Below are 19,762 nucleotides of genomic sequence, written 5' to 3'. Positions count from 1 at the left end.
TCTGCGCACTTGGTCCAGACAGAGCTGACAGATCCAGGAAGTCTCCCTTGTCCAGATGGGAAGTCTGGGGCTGGATGGGAGCTCTTGTCCAGACAGAAAGTCTGGGGCAGGATGGGAGCTCTTATTCCAAAGGGAAGTTCAGGGCAAGATGGGAGCTGGGGGCCGATCTCTAAGTCTCAGGAAGTGACTGGGGTCTTGGGAGGGTGGGTGTGGGGGCAGGGCATGGCGATTGCAGGGTTTGGTGGGGGTCTTGGAGAAGGGGAGCCTTCCAGGTGAGGGTGGGGGTAGAAGGATACTGCTCAATGGCCAGAACCTGGGGACAAGTTAGGCAGGTCTTCCCTGGTGTGGCTGGTGCCCAGGGATGGGATCTAGGCTGAGCCCAGGCACTCATCTCTTGTCCAGAAGGGAAGTCCGGGGCAAGATGGGAGCTGGGGGCCGGTCTCTAAGTCTCAAGGAATGGCTCGGGTCTTGGGTGCGTGGGCATGTCGGCAGGGCGTGGAGATTGCAGGGTCTGGTGGGGGTCTTGCAGAAGGGGAGCCTTTCCAGGTGATGTAGAAAGAATCCTGCCTGATGGCCTGAACCGGGGGCCAAGTTGGGTAAGTCTTCTCGGAGTAGCTGGTGCCCAGGGTTGGGATCTAGGTGAGCCCAGCTCAAACATATTTTGAATTTAAAATTTGGCAGAGGGTATCACTCTTTTTCTCAGGATGGCATGCATTCATGCCATTCTGTGTGAGCCTTCTGAATCACTGAATTGCAGGTACATGACCTGTTTCCTTTCTGTTTTGTTTTTTGTTTTTTTGTTTTTCTTTGAATTTTTAAATTAGTATGAATAATTTCCTGTATGAATGGATATCCACCACATAGGGATCTGGTCCCCTCAGTGTTTAAAATACGGTCTCATAAACCATGAACTTTGAATAATGGATAGATGTGATCCCACATGTTAGTACTGGCAATTGAGTCCACCTATATGCAAGACAAGCAGTAGCTCTTTACTACTGTGTCATCTCTTCTACCCTGTGTTGATTATTTATGATCAGCATTGACACTGCTAATATTTTTATCTGTCCATTTATAACTGTTACAACATGTCATGCCTTTTAGTAAAATCTGATTGATGTTACAGTTTAAATTGTGGCACTTCAGGTTACTAGTAGGTGAATATAGAACTGGAGTGAATGCTTATCACTTTGTAGTAAATTTATTAAAAACCTATGAGTTCTTTCTATCTTTTTTGTTTGTTAGATTTTAGCATGGGAGACAGGGTTTTAGTATGTTCTCCTGGACCTGATTGCATACACTAGGCTGGCATTCACTTCAGAGTCACCAGCCTTTTCATTCTGAGTGCTGAGGTTAAAGATGTGAGCCAAAGCCGGGCGGTGGTGGCGCACGCCTTTAATCCCAGCACTCGGGAGGCAGAGGCAGGCGGATCTCTGTGAGTTCGAGGCCAGCCTGGTCTCCAAAGCGAGTTCCAGGAAAGGCGCAAAGCTACACAGAGAAACCCTGTCTCGAAAAACCAAAAAAAAAAAAAAGATGTGAGCCAATACACCTAGCATGTCCATCTTATTTTTCTTTTTTAGCTAGTATTTGTTCATACAACTTCTCTCATGTGTATTCAGTACTGTTGATCTGTTTCGGTGTTTCACTGTTTGTTATTATGCATTTCCTTAGCAAGATGATAGCCCATTCAAGGGGTACTGAAATGACAGAGGTGACCCTTCTATTCACTATACTTCTAAAGTAACATGATGATTACATTATGTTTATGTCTTAAAATGGCTGGTGGGAAGCACCAGAATTATATTAATATACAGTCAAATAAGTATACATTTACAATGTTGTCACTGTCATACTTTCTGTTTTACACATGCATGGGATATTTTAGAATGCAGTGACTTATGATAATGTGCATATTGGCTTTACTTGGGAAAAGTGGACTTTGCTGGATCCTTCCCAGAAGAATCTCTACAAAGATGTGATGCTGGAAACCTACAGGAACTTCACTATTATAGGTAACACTGAAATTTCCTTCGTGATTTAAAATAAAGGTGCAAATGTTCCTTGGATATTAATGCTCTTCTGTAATTTGAGTGTAAAAAGAAGATAAAGAAAAGTAAATCAGTCATGATTCTAACGTTCATTGAAGATACTGACTTAAATTTTGCAGTTTTTAATGATATGTTATACCTTTGCTGGTATTATGTTTTATGATACAGTTGGAAAGACCATAATATTGAAGAACTTTGTCAAAGTTCCAGAAGACATGAAAGGTAATTTTTATGTGCAATCTGATACAAAGGTGCTTCTGAAGAGATTGTAATGTGTCCTGGAAGGTTTTTTTTTTTGTTTGATTTAGTTTTGTGTGTTTGTTTGTATGTTTGTTTTGTTTTGTTTTTCGAGACAGGGTCTCTCTGTGTAGCTTTGACCCCTTTTTGGAACTCGCTTTGTAGATGAGGCTAGCTTCAAACTCACAGAGATCTGCGTGCCTCTGTGTCTCAGGTCCTGGGATTAAAGGCGTGCACTACCACCACTGGGCATGACGTGGAAGTTTTAAACAATAGCATCAGTGTAAATAAGTACCACTTAAAGTACATTGATGATCATTAAATTTTCAAACACCATAAACCTCAATTTTAGGTAGATGAAATGCATTTTCAAGGAATTCTTTTATTAAAGAAGACAGGAAAACAATGCCTCAAGACATGTGACCTTTTTTTTTTTTTTTTTTTTTTTAAAGATTTATTTTTACTTATTATGTATACAGTGTTCTGTCTGCATATACACCTGCAGGCCAGAAGAGGGCACCAGATTTCATTATGGATGGTAGTGAGCCACCATGTGGTTGCTGGGAACTGAACTCAGGACCTCTGGAAGAACAGGCAGTGCTCTTAACCGCTGAGCCATCTCTCCGACATGTGACCTTTTGAATCATAGCACCATAAAGGAGATGCTATATCACTGCCAATCCATTTATTTCATCCTACTCATATTATGAAAGTTATACACAGTGAAGAGCTGATAAGTATATCTCAAAAACATTCTAGTAAGCAAAGAGTCCATACTAAAACCAGTATTTCTCTTATAATTGTTGTGTCTGTGTTGTTTAGTTAAAGGGGGAGTTATTGTCAAGAGTCAGGGGAAATTGACATGGAGAAAACTTAATCCCTATACCGCCAGTCTATGAGGACAGAAAGTCAAATTGAATTCAATGTGGAAATCTTATATTTGTTATTCTTCCTTTACTATGTATATATCATATGTCACTATGGATACAAGCCATATGAGCATAGGGATATAGAAACACATAACATACCTCTCTCTCAGAGCATTTAGAAAATAAGTAGAAGTCCCAAAATGAATATAATTGTTAAAATTGATTCAAGTACACAAGTATTGGTTTTCTAGCTTCCTTGTTAATACATCAATGAAGTCACACTACAGAAAAGTTTTGAGTTTTAGAACTGTGCAAATATTACATGTGTGTAAACACAGTGATAAAACCTAAAGAACAGATTCCTCTTTAGTGTGGGAACAAACTGTAAAATTAATTCTTAAAGATGTAAAGAGTCAACAGCATATTGACTATGGTAAAATTTTAATGTACCAATTATCCTTGTAGGCGTGAAAGAAGCCAAACTGGAGAGAAACTTTCTGTATATACTCAATATGGTAAAGACTCTGCATATGATAGTCAGCATCAAAAGCATAAAAGATCACATCCTGGAGAGAAACCCTATCAATGTAATCAGTGTGGTAAAGCCTATGCTCATCACAATACACTTCAAATTCATAAAAGAACACATACTGGAGAAAAACCCTGTGGTTGTAATCAGTGTTGTGAAGCCTTTGCTTATCATGATGCTCTTCAATTACATAAAAGAACACATACTGTAGAGAAACCCTATGAATGAAATGAATGTGGTAAAGCCTTTCGTTATCACAGTGTTCTTCAAGTTCATAAAAGAACACATACTGGAGAGAAACCCTATGAATGTAATGAATGTGGTAAAGCCTTTAGTTATTACAGTCATCTTCAAGTACATTAAACAACACATACTGGAAAGAAACCCTATGAATGCAATGAATGTGGTAAAGCCTTTTGTTATCATAGTGTTCTACAGTTACATATAAGAACACATACTGGAGAGAAACCCTATGAATGCAGTGAAAATGGTAAAGCCTTTTGTCATCCCAATGCCTTTCAAGTACATAAAAGAACACATACTGGAGAGAAACCATATGAATGTAATCAATGTGGTAAAACTTTTGATTATCACAGTAATCTTCAAGTTCATAAAAGAACACATACTGGAGAGAAACCCTTTGCATGTAATCAATGTGGTAAAGCCTTTGCACAACATAGTGCTCTTCAATTGCATAAAAGAACACATACTGGAGAGAAACCCTATGAATGTAATGAATGTGGTAAAGCCTTTTGTTTTCACAGTAATCTTCAAGTTCATAAAAGAACACATACTGGAGAGAAATCCTTTGAATGTAATCAATGTGGTAAAGCCTTTGCACAACAGGGTGCTCTTCAAGTGCATAAACGAACACATACTGGAGAGAAACCCTATGAAAGTAATCAGTGTTGTAGAACCTTTGCAAATTACAGTAGTCTTCAATGGCATTAAAGAACACACACTGGCAAGAAACCCTATGAATGTAATGAATGTGGTAAAGAATTTGTTTGTCACAGTGCTTTTCAAATGCATAAAAGAATATATACTGGAAAGAAAGCCTATGAATGTAATCATTGCGGTAAAGCCTTGGTATGTCACATTGCTCTTCAAAGACATAAAATAACACATGCTGGAGAGAAACCATATGAATGTATTTAGTGTGGTAAAGCCTTTGCACAACACAGTTTTTTTCGAGACAGGGTTTCTCTGTGTAGCTTTGCGCCTTTCCTGGAACTCACTTGGTAGCCCAGGCTGGCCTCGAACTCACAGAGATCTACCTGGCTCTGCCTCCCGAGTGCTGGGATTAAAGGCGTGCGCCGCCGCCGCCGCCGCCGCCGCCACCACCACCACCACCCGGCCACAGTTATCTTCAAGTACATAAAAGAACACGTACTGCAGAGAAAACTTATGAATGTAAATAGTGTGGCAGAGCCTTTGCATATCATAGTAATCTTCAAGTACATAAAAGAAGTCATACTGGAGAAAAACCCTACGAATGTAAACAATGTGGCAAAGCCTTTGTACAACAGAGCATACTCTTCAAGTACATAAAAGAACACATACTAGAAAGAAATCCTATGAATGTTATTAATGTCTAAAAGTAAAAGCCTAGTCACAATACATGGTAACCTTATAACTGTATAATGTCTAGTGTGTAATTGGTCTCTTAATGCCTTTGAATATAGCAGTAGACTTAGGGCATCTAGAATATCTTATAGTAAAATGAATCTAAATATATATGAATTGGTATGATCTTTAGCCAACATAAGGTTTGAGGTTGGATGTAGCTTGTTCTGTTCCTCTGATCTTTCAGTGTTCACTCCAAGTACTGGCTCCGGGTTTGTTTTATTAATAAGACCTTTTGAAATTTGTCTATATCTGGTGCCCAACTTATCATGTACAAATTCATGTAAAAGCTACTTTCCTGTGGTCTTGCAGGCACCAGCGAAAGCCTGAGTTGCATGGGGCTGGTTGTGGTGGTGCATGCTGGTAGGATTTGCTGACAGATGCAGAAGCAGGAAGATCTAAAGTTCAAGGCCAGTGAGGGAGGCTTGTTGAGGAGAAGCTGTGGTTGGGCCAGGCTACAAAAGGTATTGGTGGGACCATGGAGGTTTTGGCTTCTGCTTCAAGTTGCCAGCTGCTTCTCATCATGTTTTTGGTGATGGAAACACTGCTACTGGAGACAAAGAGTTTACTGCTGCTTGTTCAGAGAACAAGTGGCATGACCATCTTGTAACAAGAAAGCATTAACAATGGTCAGTTTGGAGAAGTTTGGCGAGGCAAGTCGAGGGAAGAAATTGCCGTGAAGATATTCTCTTCTAAGTAAGAACATTTGTGGTTCCAAGAGACAGACATTTATCAGACTGTGATGGCTCCAAACCACAGATGAGGCAAAAAAAAATTCTGCAGGGAACCAGGACATGCCTAACAGCAACTTTCAAATTTTCAAAAGGATGACAGAATCCCACAATGATGATTCCACATGGAATATGATAAACCAATAATTTGATTAACACCACCGAAGGATATGCTTTGGACTACAAACTGCTCAAGACAATTTTGAGATGGCTGGCTGAGATTATTCAGCTGCACAGACTTCCTGAATTTCCATTATGCAGAGACTGGATAAGTCATACAGGACTTGACTATAAACCCAAAATTTTCCTTTCAAAAATCTATAAAGATCTCTTCACCACTAGACAGCAGAAAGTAATTTGAAGAATACAACAACCACATTCCCAAGAGGTGGAGTAGTTGGTAATTTGTCAAATTTTAATGGGCTTGAGATTATTAATGTAATTCTTGACTGTGTATATTGAATATACTTATTGTACTTATTGTATATGCTTTATCATATTAGTTTTAACTCTTTTATATTAGACACATTAGGGAAAATGTGATAATATTTTATCTATGTACATTAATAAAACTTATCAGGCATTATAGAACAGATCAGCCACTAGATTAGATAAAGAGGCCTGACAGTAGTGGAACAAACCTTTAATGCCAGCACTTGAGATCTCATGTCTTGCTTGAGAAAGACACATGCCTTTAATCGTAGGAAGTGATGGGAGAAAGCAACAAAGTATATGAGACATTCAGACCAGAAACTAGAGGCTTTTTAAGCTTTTAGGCTTTCAAGCAGCAGTTCAGCTGAGATCCATTCAGGTGAGAACTCAGAGGCTTCCAGTTTGAGTAAACAAGATCAGCTGAGAAGTTAGCCAGGTGAGGTTAGCTGTGGCTTGTTCTGTTTTTCTGATCTTTCAGCATTAACCCCAATACCTGGCTCCAGGTTTGATTTTATTAATAGGACCTTTAGAAATTTGTCTACAGAGGTTTTTTTTACTTTATATAAAAATTTGACACATGTCAATAATCTGTTAAAGAATTATGATGTCCTTTTATTTTGTTTATACCTGGAAACGTATATGGACAAGAGGTCTATGAATTTAAATGATAAAGTAACCCTCTTAGATTTCATACTTCTATTCAATCACATGGGGTAATGAATGAATCCAGATATAAAATTTCATAGGTGTATATTATTGTCTTTTTTGTTGCTTTGATAACACATCATTCTAAATGAACTTAAAAAAGAGTTTATTTTGGCCCTTCATTCCAGAGCAATATATGGACCATTTGAAAGTGGCATGGAAACAAGTATCAGACATGGCAGCTAATGCAGGAGGCTAAGACTTTACATCCTTTACCTGGAGAATAAGCAGAAAGTGTAAATTGGAAGTGCTGTGCAGATGTAAATTGTCAGGCTAACCCCAGTGACATATTTCATCCAGTAGGGCAGCATTTCCTAAGTCTTCCCAAATAATATCACAGACGAGAATGATTGATTTCTCTGACTTCAAGAATACATGCTTTCTTTTTGTTACATGAATCACTTCATGATGGAGGAAAGCTCTATAACTTTTGAGATTCCTGAACACCTTTGTGACAGGAATTACATAGAAAAATATTTATGATGAAATTTAGTTTAAAGATTTGTTTTCATTTTAATTATGCAATGTCTGTGCGTCTTTGTGTGGGTATGTGTATGTGCACTCTGGTTTCCAAAAATGTTAGACCCTTGGAGCTTCTTGTAGCAGGAATTACTGGAGGAAGTCATCAAAACCCAGACCTTGGTCCAGAGAATGAACTTGTATTAGAGGCTTGGCCATGTCTCTCTATCCCTGTCAGCATTATAAAGCTTTTGTTTTATATCATCTTTATTAAGACTTTAGACATAACAGTTGTTTTCACTTTCAAGGAAAAAAAAACTTCTTTCAAGTCTTTTTCATTGTAGCCTTGAAATAAGTAAATTATTAATCAAGTTCACTAAAGACTGATGTGAAGACCACATTGTAGCTTCTATTTTGCCACATTTGAGGTAGATATTGAAGTGTGGGATACTTGTGACAAATCTAATTAATGAAGTTTATTTTGTGGACATATATTCCTTTTGTGGATTTTGTTCATCTTTTGTGCCTTCACTTAGTGAGAATTATTTATCTGCTGCAGTGTAGAGAATGGCATGGCTATCATCTAAGTGTTCCATTTTTGTTTAACTGTCACCTAGTATGTGATCATACTTTTCAAGTAAGGGCATCTGTGAAAGGGTGGTGGATTTTTGTTCCTGATTTTACTTTTCATATGTTTTAACAAATTCCCTAAAATATTTGTTATCCACACTGGCTTGAATATCAGTAATTTGTCATGAATACAATAGAATTGTGTGTTAATCTCCTGAGTACAAGTCAAAGGGTAGATGATGTGCTCCCAATGATTACTGTTTTCTCAAAATATTTTAAATGTTAATGTTGAAATACTTAATAGAGAATAAAAAATATTAAACATTTCATGTACATATACAAAGATACCTTTTCTTTAATCTGAAAGAGATGTAATAATTTAAGTTAATCAGTAATCAACTGTGTATTTTTTTTTTTTTTGGTTTTTTTCGAGACAGGGTTTCTCTGTGTAGCTTTGCGCCTTGCCTGGGACTCACTTGGTAGTCCAGGCTGGCCTTGAACTCACAGAGATCCACCTGGCTCTGCCTCCCAAGTGCTGGGATTAAAGGCATGCGCCACCACCGCCCGGCCTGTATATTTCACAATATAATTTGATATACTATATATATATATATAGATAGATATTGATATATAGGTACATATTATTTGTAGTTCCATGCCTCTTCATGTCCTCATCTGTTATCCATTTGGCACCTCATCTTGAAGTATTGTCTTCTAAAGGAATTATTCAGTGATGCCACAAAATGTAATAATAGTAAGATTTACTTTATAATTTTCTTGATGTGTTTGTCTGTGTGTGTGGGTGTGTGTGTGTGTGTGTGTGTGTGTGTGTGTGTGTGTGTGTGTGTGTATGTAATATAGGCCATGACACAAGTGTGGAGAATAGAAGACAATTCAACTTTATGGCATCTACATTTGTCTATCTTTATATGGTGATCCCAATGAGGTCACAGCCTTGTACAACACAGACATTTCTAACAAAGCTATCTCATTGATGCTCAGATAAGATTAGTTGTAAATCAGTAAAATATTGTTTGTTGTGTTGTAAACATGTTTTCCTTGAAATATAATGGAAAATAGGAGAAATTGAATAATAAATCCTATTTGTGAATGAAATTAGTTAATTCTGAGGACCAAACATTTGTTTATAGCACTTTCTCAGAACAACAAAGGAATGTCAGAGAATAATTTCTGTGAGTAAAGATGGTTGCTGCTAATCCTGATGTCCTGAGTTCAATCTCTAGGAAACCCATATGAATCATACAAAATTTTATCTTCTTTCTACACTTGTGGTGTGGCATATGCACACTCATATACCATCACATACATAAATAACTTAAAAACCCAAACAAGTGCCACTGAGGTCACTGACAACCAAAGATTTCCTGTTTTTACTACAGACATGTGACCAATAACAACATACATAAAATGTAAATAAACATTTATATCCTAGGATCCAAATCTCTAACAGCTCTGGTTAACATAATATTTATCTCTGGGGTTTTTTAGAGGTAGTCCTGTTTTAGTTAAGTTGTTCTTTGTGTAAATTACTATTTCCTAAGCATTGGTAAATTCTTTATAACACCAATTATAATCTTCAAAGTTGCAGCTATTAAGTGGAGTGCTACCTAGTACATAAGATGCCATTTACAACTTCCTTAAATTAACTCCAAATGAATGTTACACCTACATGTCAAATACAAAATGCAGAACTTTGAATGTACTTGGAACTAGGCCTTTCCGAGTTTGGCTACCTGCATAAGCTTTGGGAGGTTTCTCTAAGAACCTGATGTATAAAGCAAAAACATCTCCACCTCCAATACTAGGAATAGGCTTTGAAGACCTGGTTAAAGAAAGGGTTTCTTCAGATCCTCAGAACCCCACACTTTCCACACAAGGGGCTGTGGTTATCAGTCCCAACACCACTGTGGACTTTCTTTATAATGTTCTTGTTATGCTGTGTTCTTCATTTGCAAAATTGTTTGATTAGCCTCCTTTTGACTTGGTACACTTCATTTTAAAACTGAACCCATTAATTTTCATTAGTAAGAGACTTGCTGTTGAATTTGGCACAAATCTCAGGCTGCTGGGAAATGTCTGTCCTTAGATTGCAATGCTGGTCTGGGAACCACTGTGTTGTGTTAGTTCTTCTTACCTGGTCCTGTCACTCAGTCTTCACTAGCCAATCAGAGCCTCCAGCAGATACATCAGTCACATAGATATGTTCTTTCTGGAGCCAGCCATCTGGTTCAGCTATACTCCTTAAGAAATTGGAAGTAGTCACATGTGCTGTGTCTTGGGCTGCATCTTGGAGAGAGTGAGTCAGCTCAACAGCAGCATCATGGTGAGTGAGAAATTGCTCTCCACAGATGTGGAGGAGCATTGGACCAATATGAGTGAGGGGCTGCTGTCCCCAAGTGGGAAAGAGTGGCAAGCAAAGGTGAATAAGAGGATGCTGTCCCCATGCAGGCAGGGCGAGCAAACAACTGAGGCTGGTTTGGAGGGTCCTCCTCTGGCTGGGTGGGAGAAAGATTCCAGACATAGAGTTCAGCATGTTCTTGTCTGCCTGTGTCTGCCTGGTCCACCATGGCCCTATGTTGTCCTTGTAAGTCCCTGCCTGGGTGGGGTTGGCTGCTTCTGAATAACTTCACTCCCTGGGCTGTATCTGCACAGAGCATTGGTAGCAGATCTCTACTGAGAACTGTCCTTGTTGTTAATGTCACTGTGAAATTCTGGTGCCTGTAGTGCTTATATTGTCAATTGTGGAGAAATTTCACCAGATTTGCCAAACTTGGAGGATGCCATGCCTGGGAAGAGTAATAGGAAGTACTCTGGGAGATTGGTAGATTTTACTAAACTACCAAATCCCCAGATTAGGGTCCTGTCTGACCATAGTATGGAAGGACACACATGAGGTTTTTGCTCTCTACATCATCTGATCTCTGCTCACCCAGTAGGGTAAATAGTAATGTCCCGAAATACAACTGGGTAGTCCTAGCTAATGAGGGACTCAGGAAGATTCAGCAATCAGTAGCACTAGTAGGAGGTAGTTTACAGGTTCTTTCATTCTTTCCAGGATTCTCCTCTTGTTTTGTTGTAGGGACCTTTAAGGAAGCCCACAAGCCGTGCCATGGTGTGTGTGAGGGCCACTGTCCCTAGACCAGCAAGAGCAGGTTGTTTGAGCTATCAGAGCAGCTTGGAATTGGATGGAACATGAGCCAGACTGAGGTGTGTTGCTCCTACGGTAACCTGAGTAGTGGCCCTTGTCCTCTGAGCTTTGTGGAGTGTGGATTCCCTGAGGATGGGAGGCTCTGCCATCCTGGCATGGGAGAACATGAGCTTGTATTACCACTGCATCCTACTATGTAATTGAGAATTGCTTTGAACACCTAATCCTGCCTTTGCTGCCCAGTGCTAGGTACACAGTCCTGCAAATACTATCAGTCTGGATAATAGAATGTGCACATAAATGACCCTGTGTTTTGGATGAGGAATATGGAGTGCTCTAGGAGAGTGGAAAATGTCTTCTAAAATACAAACTTTCTTGACTAGGCCCTGTCTTCTGGGCTGGAATGGCAGAACTGGAAGCAGTGTGCTTTCTGAATTATTTGATCTCTGAACACCCAGCAAGGGAGACGTTAATATTCTGAGGCCTAGGAGGATAGCCTTAGCCAATGAGGGACTCTGGGAAGGCTTAGCAATGTGGAGTCCTGGTGGCAGGTAGCTTGTAGTTTCATTCCAGGATTCTCCTCTCCTTCTGCTGTAGGGAGTTGTAAGGAAGACCAAAAACTAAGCCATGGTGGGTATAGAGTGTTCAGAGCAGGTCTGTTGATCGGTCATTTGTGCTGGAATTCACATGGACCATGAGGCAGACTGTGCTTCTTTTGGTCCATATGGTGGCCTTGGCAGTTATCTTTGTCCTTGGAACTTCCCTGTGGATGGATTTCCTTGGGAGGGGAGACTCTGTAGCCCTGGCATGAGAGGATATAATGCTTGTAGTTTCACTGTTTAGTGTGCACTCATAGACGTGCTTTTGGTGTGAAGTGAGAAGGCAGATTGGAAAACTGAAGGTCTGGTTTCTAGAAGTTCTGAACATTGCACTTCTCTTTCATGGTTGTCTTATAAATGCTACAAATAATTTAGAAACTGATAGAAAAGTGGGGATGTGGACCATCTTTCAGTAATACGTGATTAGAACCTTCTAACTTTCTGCTACCACCAGCTACAAAAGTGTTTTTCAGTGAAATTTCATTCTAGGAGATAAAAAAATTTTCTGAGCTGCAGAGGTTTATCAGGTGTGCATGTTGTTGGATGGGTGGATAGGGCAGAATCAACTCTTGGGCCATAATTCATGTGACAGGAAGTATTCATAACTAATAGGAAGCCTTTGTTTTATAATTTGGGAGCTGATCGGTGGTTCAAAAGAAAGTCTGCTCCATGCCCTCAATTACTGTCTCAAACTGATTGTTTCACTTTTCTTATTTATGTGTCTATGCACAGAAATAAATATGAGCTGCTGAGTCCATTTGGTATTTCTTCTATTTATATGATTTCAGTGCAGGCCACTTTGTTTTGGATAACCAACTAGGAGGCTCATCCCTGGGAAAAAGAATTCTCCCTCTTAATAGTCATTAGTTTTCTGTAGTACATTGTCTAGGGAGAGAGTCTCATTAGACTCTTCCCCTGAAAATTCTACATTAGTATGTGTACTGGCCATATTTTCTCCTTTACCTAAGATTTTCTTGCAGGACTCAGGGTCTGTCTATCTTGCCAGCTGTGACTCTGGGTTCCCAGCTCCTGTATGATTCCAGTTCTGCAGGTCCAGGACTTTATCAGGGCCCTGTGGGTACACTGCATGGACTGTCCTGCTGTCTCCACTGACCTTGATCTTAGAGCAGCTTTTCAATTTACATGACAAGCACTCCTCATCATGTATCTATCCTCAAAACTGAGGTTATCATAGGATCCTTAGGTCCTCTGAATGAGGCTAAAAATATTATCTAGCAGGGTATTTTCAGGGGGGGGGAATGTCTGTGAAGCATGTTTTGTGGGCTTGTCTCTGAGGGTCTTGCCTGGGGGTACATCTGGAGATTGCTGTTCTTTTGAGGAGATGACTGATATAATTTCTGTTGAGTTTGCCTCAGGGAGAAGTTATGTTTAGTAGATGATCTGCAGGCATGGCCCTGAGTGGGACAAAGCTAGGGCTGCAGAAGCTCACAGGCCCTGTGCACCAACCCAGCATTTGTCTTGCCTATCTCAAATGTCTGTGGAGCTGAAGGGGGTGTTCATAGAGTGGCCCCAGCCCTGATCATTTGCAGTCCTGGAACTATTTCATGCAAATCTCTAGAACCTGAATCGAGCTGGAAAAGGTGTTAACAAGGCTGGTGATGAAATCCTGGGAGGTGGAGGTCTTCGTGCTGCTACTGTGAATGTTCTGAGTGGCAGGATGCAGGAAATAACCCATGAACAGCTAGCCATGTTCATATGGGTGAGAACCTGATGAAGGCAAATTGAGGTAAATGTCCACCTACCATTTTAAATTACCTTCCTTCTACCAGGTTACCTTCTGATTCTTTAGCCTCTAATCCACTCTCCAGACCCTTCTTTGCATCCAAATTCTTTCCAAATACTTCCTGGTGCCCAGCTGCTTTACAGAGCTTTCCATGGGTCCCCAGTTTCTCTCAGATTTCAGGTATTGATATGTAACATAATGTTCCTTGGACTGCATGGGTGATCCTCATGGGTGAGGTAAAACTGGAAATGTTATAAAGTAATAAGCTAATAACTATTGCTTTGAGACATTTGCTATTTTGTATTTAAAACACTTATTGTATTGTCTATTATGAGAATTATGGAGCTTCTTGATATTATAAATTATTACTGTTTCTATAGATTGTGGTTTTGGTCTGTTGGAAAGAGTTGTGGTAATTGCATTAAGAATGGCAAAGACCTGCCAAACAACTGACAACAAATGTTGAAGAAGTAGGGTAAAAGAGTAATGTCATGAGCAAGAAAGATATGTGTAGTTAGTGTGACAAAAGTTATATTTTATGATGCTGATGGTCATCACACCAAGTTAACACTCGCGATTACTAAGTTCCTAAAATTCCTTCCTCAAGGCTGCTCACCTGTTCTAAGTAGGTTTGCTGAGGGTCAGGTCCAGTCTCTAACATACATCTGTTTTGAGGATTAGGATCCTGGGAGTGCAGGCAGATGAGCCACAGAAGACCCAGCACCATGGACTAATGAGCCCTGACTACGAAAAGTAGTGGTGGAACAGAAAAAGGCATCCTGGGAAAGGGAGTAAAATACATACTGATATTGGACTGTTGTAGAGAAAGGCATGCTGGGAAATGACCTTAGAGGCATGATGGGAAATGTAGTTTGTAATACACTAATACTGAGAAAGGCATTCTGGGAAATGAAGTCCAACACCTAGTGATGATCTAATGTGAACTGGAGGTTTCCTCCCAACTCCAGAGCCATGACGGGATATGCAGTTTATAGAACAATGACAATGTAGAGAGAAAAGCATGATGGGAGATGAAGTCCAGACCTGAGAGACACCTAACTAAACTTACCCTAACTTTGACTCTGACCCTGACCTTACCTACTGACCCTAACTCTGACCCTAACACTAACCCTAACCCTAACCCTAAACCTAAACATAACCCTAAGCATAACCTTAAACATTAAACCTAACCCTGACACTGACCTCCTGAACCTAACTCCATGACCCTGATCCCATGACCCTGATCCCCATGCTCACACTGCTGAGGGCACTACAAACCTGCAAAAAGTCATGTCCACGTGCTGAGGCCTGGGACACATATTGAGGGCCGTGGACACCTGCTGAACAAAAGAGGAAGCACCTGAGGACACAGGATACCTAGGAAATAGAGTCCAAATGTCAGGGTGCTGTGGAGAAAGGCATCCTGGGAAATGAAGTCCAAAGCATACTGATAGTATAAAGAAGGAACAGGAAGTTTCCTTCTGACCCAAGAGGCATTTTGGGAAATGTAGTTTCTAGAACCATTCTAATGTACTGAAAAGGAATCTTGGGAAAAGGAGTCCAATCTATACTGATGGTGTCATCAAAGACATCCTGGAAGATGACCCAAGAGGCATGATGGGAAATGCAGTTTGGAACACACTGCTGATGGAAGGGAACCTGCAGAGGGAAAATGAAATTGTGGAGGAAACAGGACAACAGCATAGGATCAGATAAACCTCCTGAGAGTAAAGGACATGCCCATAAATGTAAACACAAACCATAACCACTAACCATAACACTAAATCTAAACTAACACTAACTCGAACCCTAACCCTAATCCTAATCCTAAATCTAACCACTAATGTAACCACAAACTCCCCCTACGCTAACTCTAAAAACCCCTAACCCTAACCAGAAAACACTGACTGTAACCCTTGACACTAACACTAACCCTAACCTGTAACACTAACCTAAACCTAACCTAACCCCCTGACTCAAATACAAAAATCCAATAACCCTTAACACTAATGCTACCCCCCTGACCCTAACCCTAAAACCCCTAACCCTAATACTAACCATTCATATGAACCCTAACCCTAAACCTAACCTAACTATAACCTTAACCCTAAGGCTAACCCCCTGACCCTGCACCACTGACCCTGACCCCCACCCTCACACTGCTGAGGCATTACAACCCTGCAGAAGGTCACATTAACATGCTGAGGGCACTGGACACCTGCTGAAGAAAAGGGGAATCTCCTGAGGATACAGGACACCTGGAAAATGGGGTCCAAAGTGTCATGGTGCTGTGGAGAAAAGCATCCTGGGAAATGGAGTCCAATATGTACTGATGCTCTGGATTAAGCACCTACCACTGAGCCCCCAAGATTCAACACCCAGAAATTGGGAATGAGTATCTGTGACTGAGTGCCCAGAAATTAAGACTGAGCATCTGGGAGTGAGCACTGAGCACCCAGAAAATGGGACTGAGCACCAAGCACCCAAACTGAGCACCCAAAATTTGAATCTGAGAACCTGGTACTGAGCACCCAGAAACTTACCAGTTTTTGAGCCCCAGTACGCAGCCCTGGAAAGTGCAGGCAGCTGAGCCACAGAAGACCGAGTACCATGGACTCACGAGCCCTGATTCCAAAGAGTAGTGGTGGAACAGAGAAAGGCATCCTGGGAAATGAAGTCCAACACATACTGATGCTGTAGAGAAAGGCATCCTGGGAAATGAAGTCCAGAATGCAGAGATGTTCTAGAGAAAGACATCCTGGGAAATGTAGTCCAACACATATTGATGCTGTAAGCAAAGCATCCTAGAAGATGATCTGAGAGGTGTGATGGGAAATGTAGGTTATAATGGACAGACAATACAGAGAAAGGTATCCTGGGAAATGGAGTTCAAAGCACACTGATGGTATAAAGAGGGAACAGAAAGTTTCCTTCTGACCTAAGAACAGAGGACACAGGGCACCTGCAGAGGGTCAGAGACACCTGCTGAGGGCAAAGGACATGCTTTAGTCAAAGCAGTAACACTAACACTAACAACTAACGATAACCATAACACTAACCATAACCAAAACCCAAACCCTAAACACAAACTCGACCTACCCTAACCCTAAACTTGACCCTAACCCAAAAAAACCTGTAACTCATAATGCTAACCATTAACCCAAATTGTAAAACAAACCTAAGCCTAACCCTGACTAATACTAAACTAACCCTGACCCTAACCCTAACCCTGACCCGCAGACCATGAAACATTGACCCTGACCCCGTGACCCTGAGCACCACCACTGAGGAGGCACCACAACCCTGCAGAAGGTCAAGTCCACCTGCTGAGGCCCCACATCTGCTGAGGGCCCTGGACACCTGCTGAAGAAAAGGGGAAATCCTGAGTAAACAGGACACCTGGGAAATGGAGTCCAAAATGTCATGGTGCTGTGGAGAATGGCATCCTGGGAAATGAAATCCAAATATACTGATGGTCTAGACAAAAGCATACTGGGAGATGAAGTCCTACATGTAGTGATGCTATAGAGAAAGTCATCCTGGGAAATGTCCATAATGGATTAGTGCTGTAGAAAAAGGCATCCTGAAAAATGTAGTCCAATATGTAGTGCTGTAGAAAAAGGCATCCTGGGAAATGTAGTCTCACGTGTAGTGATGCTGTAGAGAATGGCATCGTAGGAGATGAAGGATAATGTCCTGATGGTGTAGAGAAAGGCATGCTGGGAAATGAAGTCATTATGTAATGATACCTATAAAGAAAGGCATCCTGGGAAATGGAGTTCAACACATAGTGATGCTATAAGGAAAAACATCCTAGTAAACCATCCAAGAGGCGTGATGAGAAATGTAGTTTCCAGTACCATTCTAAGGTACTGAAAAGAAAATATGAGAAATGGAGTCCAATCCATGAGGATGGTGTCATCAAAGGCATCCTGAAAAGTGACCCGAGAGGCATGATGGGTCATGTAATTTGTAGTGCACTGGCAATGTGGAGAAAAGCATGCTAGGAAATGTGTCCAACATGGAGCGATGCTATAAACAGGGAACAGGATGTTTCCTCAAGACTCGAGAGCCATAACAGAGAATGTAGTTTCTGGTACACTGCCAATGTAGAAAGAAGGCATGATGGGAGATGAAGTCCAAAATGAGGAGAAAATACAGAGCAAGGCTTACTGGGAAATGAAGTTCAGAGCGTAGAGACACCTAACACTAACACTAATGCTAACCCAACCCCTAACCCTCAATCCTAACCATAACCTACGGCTAACCCTAAACTAACCCTAAACTTACCCAGAGCATAATCCAAAACCTTACCCTAATCCTATCCCTAACAATAACCTAACCCTAACCTAACCTTAATCCTTAACCTCCTGACACAAACCCAAAATGCTAACACTAAAAATAACCTAAGCCGGGCGGTGGTGGCGCACGCCTTTAATCCCAGCACTCGGGAGGCAGAGCCAGGCGAATCTCTGTGAGTTCGAGGCCAGCCTGGGCTACCAAGTGAGTTCCAGGAGAGGCGCAAAGCTACACAGAGAAACCCTGTCTCGAAAAACCAAAAAAAAAAAAAATAATAAAAATTAAAAAAAAAAATAACCTAACTTTAACACCAGACCTTACCCCTGACTCTGACCCTCTAACCCTAACCCCTAACACTGACACCTTGACCCTGACCCACACCCTCACACTGCTGAGGCACATCAACCCTACAGAAGGTCATATTAACTTGGTGAGGCCCTATACCTGCTGAGGCCCTGAATACATTCTGAAGAAAAGGGAAAATTCTGAGAATACAGGGCACCTGGAAAAGGGAGTCCATGGTGTCATGGTGCTGTGGAGAAAGGCATCCTGGGAAATGGAGTCCATCATAGTGCTGTTGTAGAGAAAGGCAGCCTGGGAAATAAAGTCCAAATGTAGTGATGCTCTAGAGAAAGGCATCCTGGGAAATGAAGTCCAGAATGTAGTGATGTTTTAGAGAAAGGCATCCTGGGAAATGAAATACTGATACTTTAAAAAAAGGAATACTGGGAAATAAAGTCCAAAATGTAATGGTGATCTAGGGAAAGGCATCCAGGGAAATAAAGTTGAAATGTCCTGATGCTATAGATAAAGTCATCCTGGGAAATGAAGTCCAGAATGTAATGATCCTCTAGAGAAAATCATCCTGGGAAATGAAGTCCCACATGTAGTGATGCTGTAGAGAAAGGCATCCTGGGAAATAAAGTCCAAATGTGCTAATGCTACAGAGAAAAACATCTTGAGAAATCAAGTCCGGAATGGACTCATGCTATAGAGAAAGGCATCCTAGAAAATGCAGACCGGATTGTACTGATGCTATAGAGAAAGTCATCCTGGGAAATGAAGTCCTTATGTAGTGATGCTGTAGAGAAAGGCATCCAGAGAAACAAAATCCCACATGTAGTGGTGCTGTAGTGAAAAGCATCCTAGGAAATGAAGTACAAATGTTGTAGTGCTGTAGAGAAAGACATCCTGGGAAATGAATTCCAGAATGTACTAATGCTCCAGAGAAAGGCATCCTGGGAAATGAAGTCAATATGTAGTGGTGCTATAGAGAAAGGAATCCTAGGAAATAAAGTTCAGAATATAGTGATATGCTCTAGAGATAGGCATTCTGGGAAATGAAGTCCAGAATATAATGATGCAATAGAGAAAGGCATCCTGTGAAATAAAATGCAAATGAACTGATTCTGAAAAAAAAGGCATCCTGGAAAATGAAGTCTAGAATGTACTGATGATGGAGAGAAAGGCATCTTGGGAAATGAAGTTGACATGTAGTGATGCTGTAGAGGAAGGCATCTTGACAAATGAAGTCCTGAATTTATTGATGCTATAGAGAAAGTCGTCCTGGGTAAAGGAGTTCAAATGTAATGATCCTGTAGAGCAAGTGATCCTGGGAAATGAAGTCCCACCAGTAATGATGCTGTAGAGATAGCCATTCTAGGAAATGAGGTTCAAATGTACTGATGCTATATAGAAAGCCATCCTGGGAAATGAAGTTCAGAATATACACATGATATAGAGAA

The 19,762-nt window shown here is 40.7% G+C and overlaps 1 pseudogene; it reads left to right on the top strand.

The window, feature by feature from the left end:
• The first annotated feature begins 222 nt into the window (after nt 1-222).
• LOC131900922 (zinc finger protein 120-like) lies at nt 223-5,639 on the top strand (annotated as a pseudogene).
• Nucleotides 5,640-19,762: the final 14,123 nt, after the last annotated feature.

Source organism: Peromyscus eremicus, unplaced genomic scaffold (genome assembly GCF_949786415.1).
Source record: "Peromyscus eremicus unplaced genomic scaffold, PerEre_H2_v1 PerEre#2#chrX_unloc_1, whole genome shotgun sequence".
Classification (NCBI taxonomy): Eukaryota; Metazoa; Chordata; class Mammalia; order Rodentia; family Cricetidae; genus Peromyscus; species Peromyscus eremicus.
Note: the sequence above shows the minus strand (reverse complement) of the source record. Positions and strands in the feature narration are given on the sequence as shown.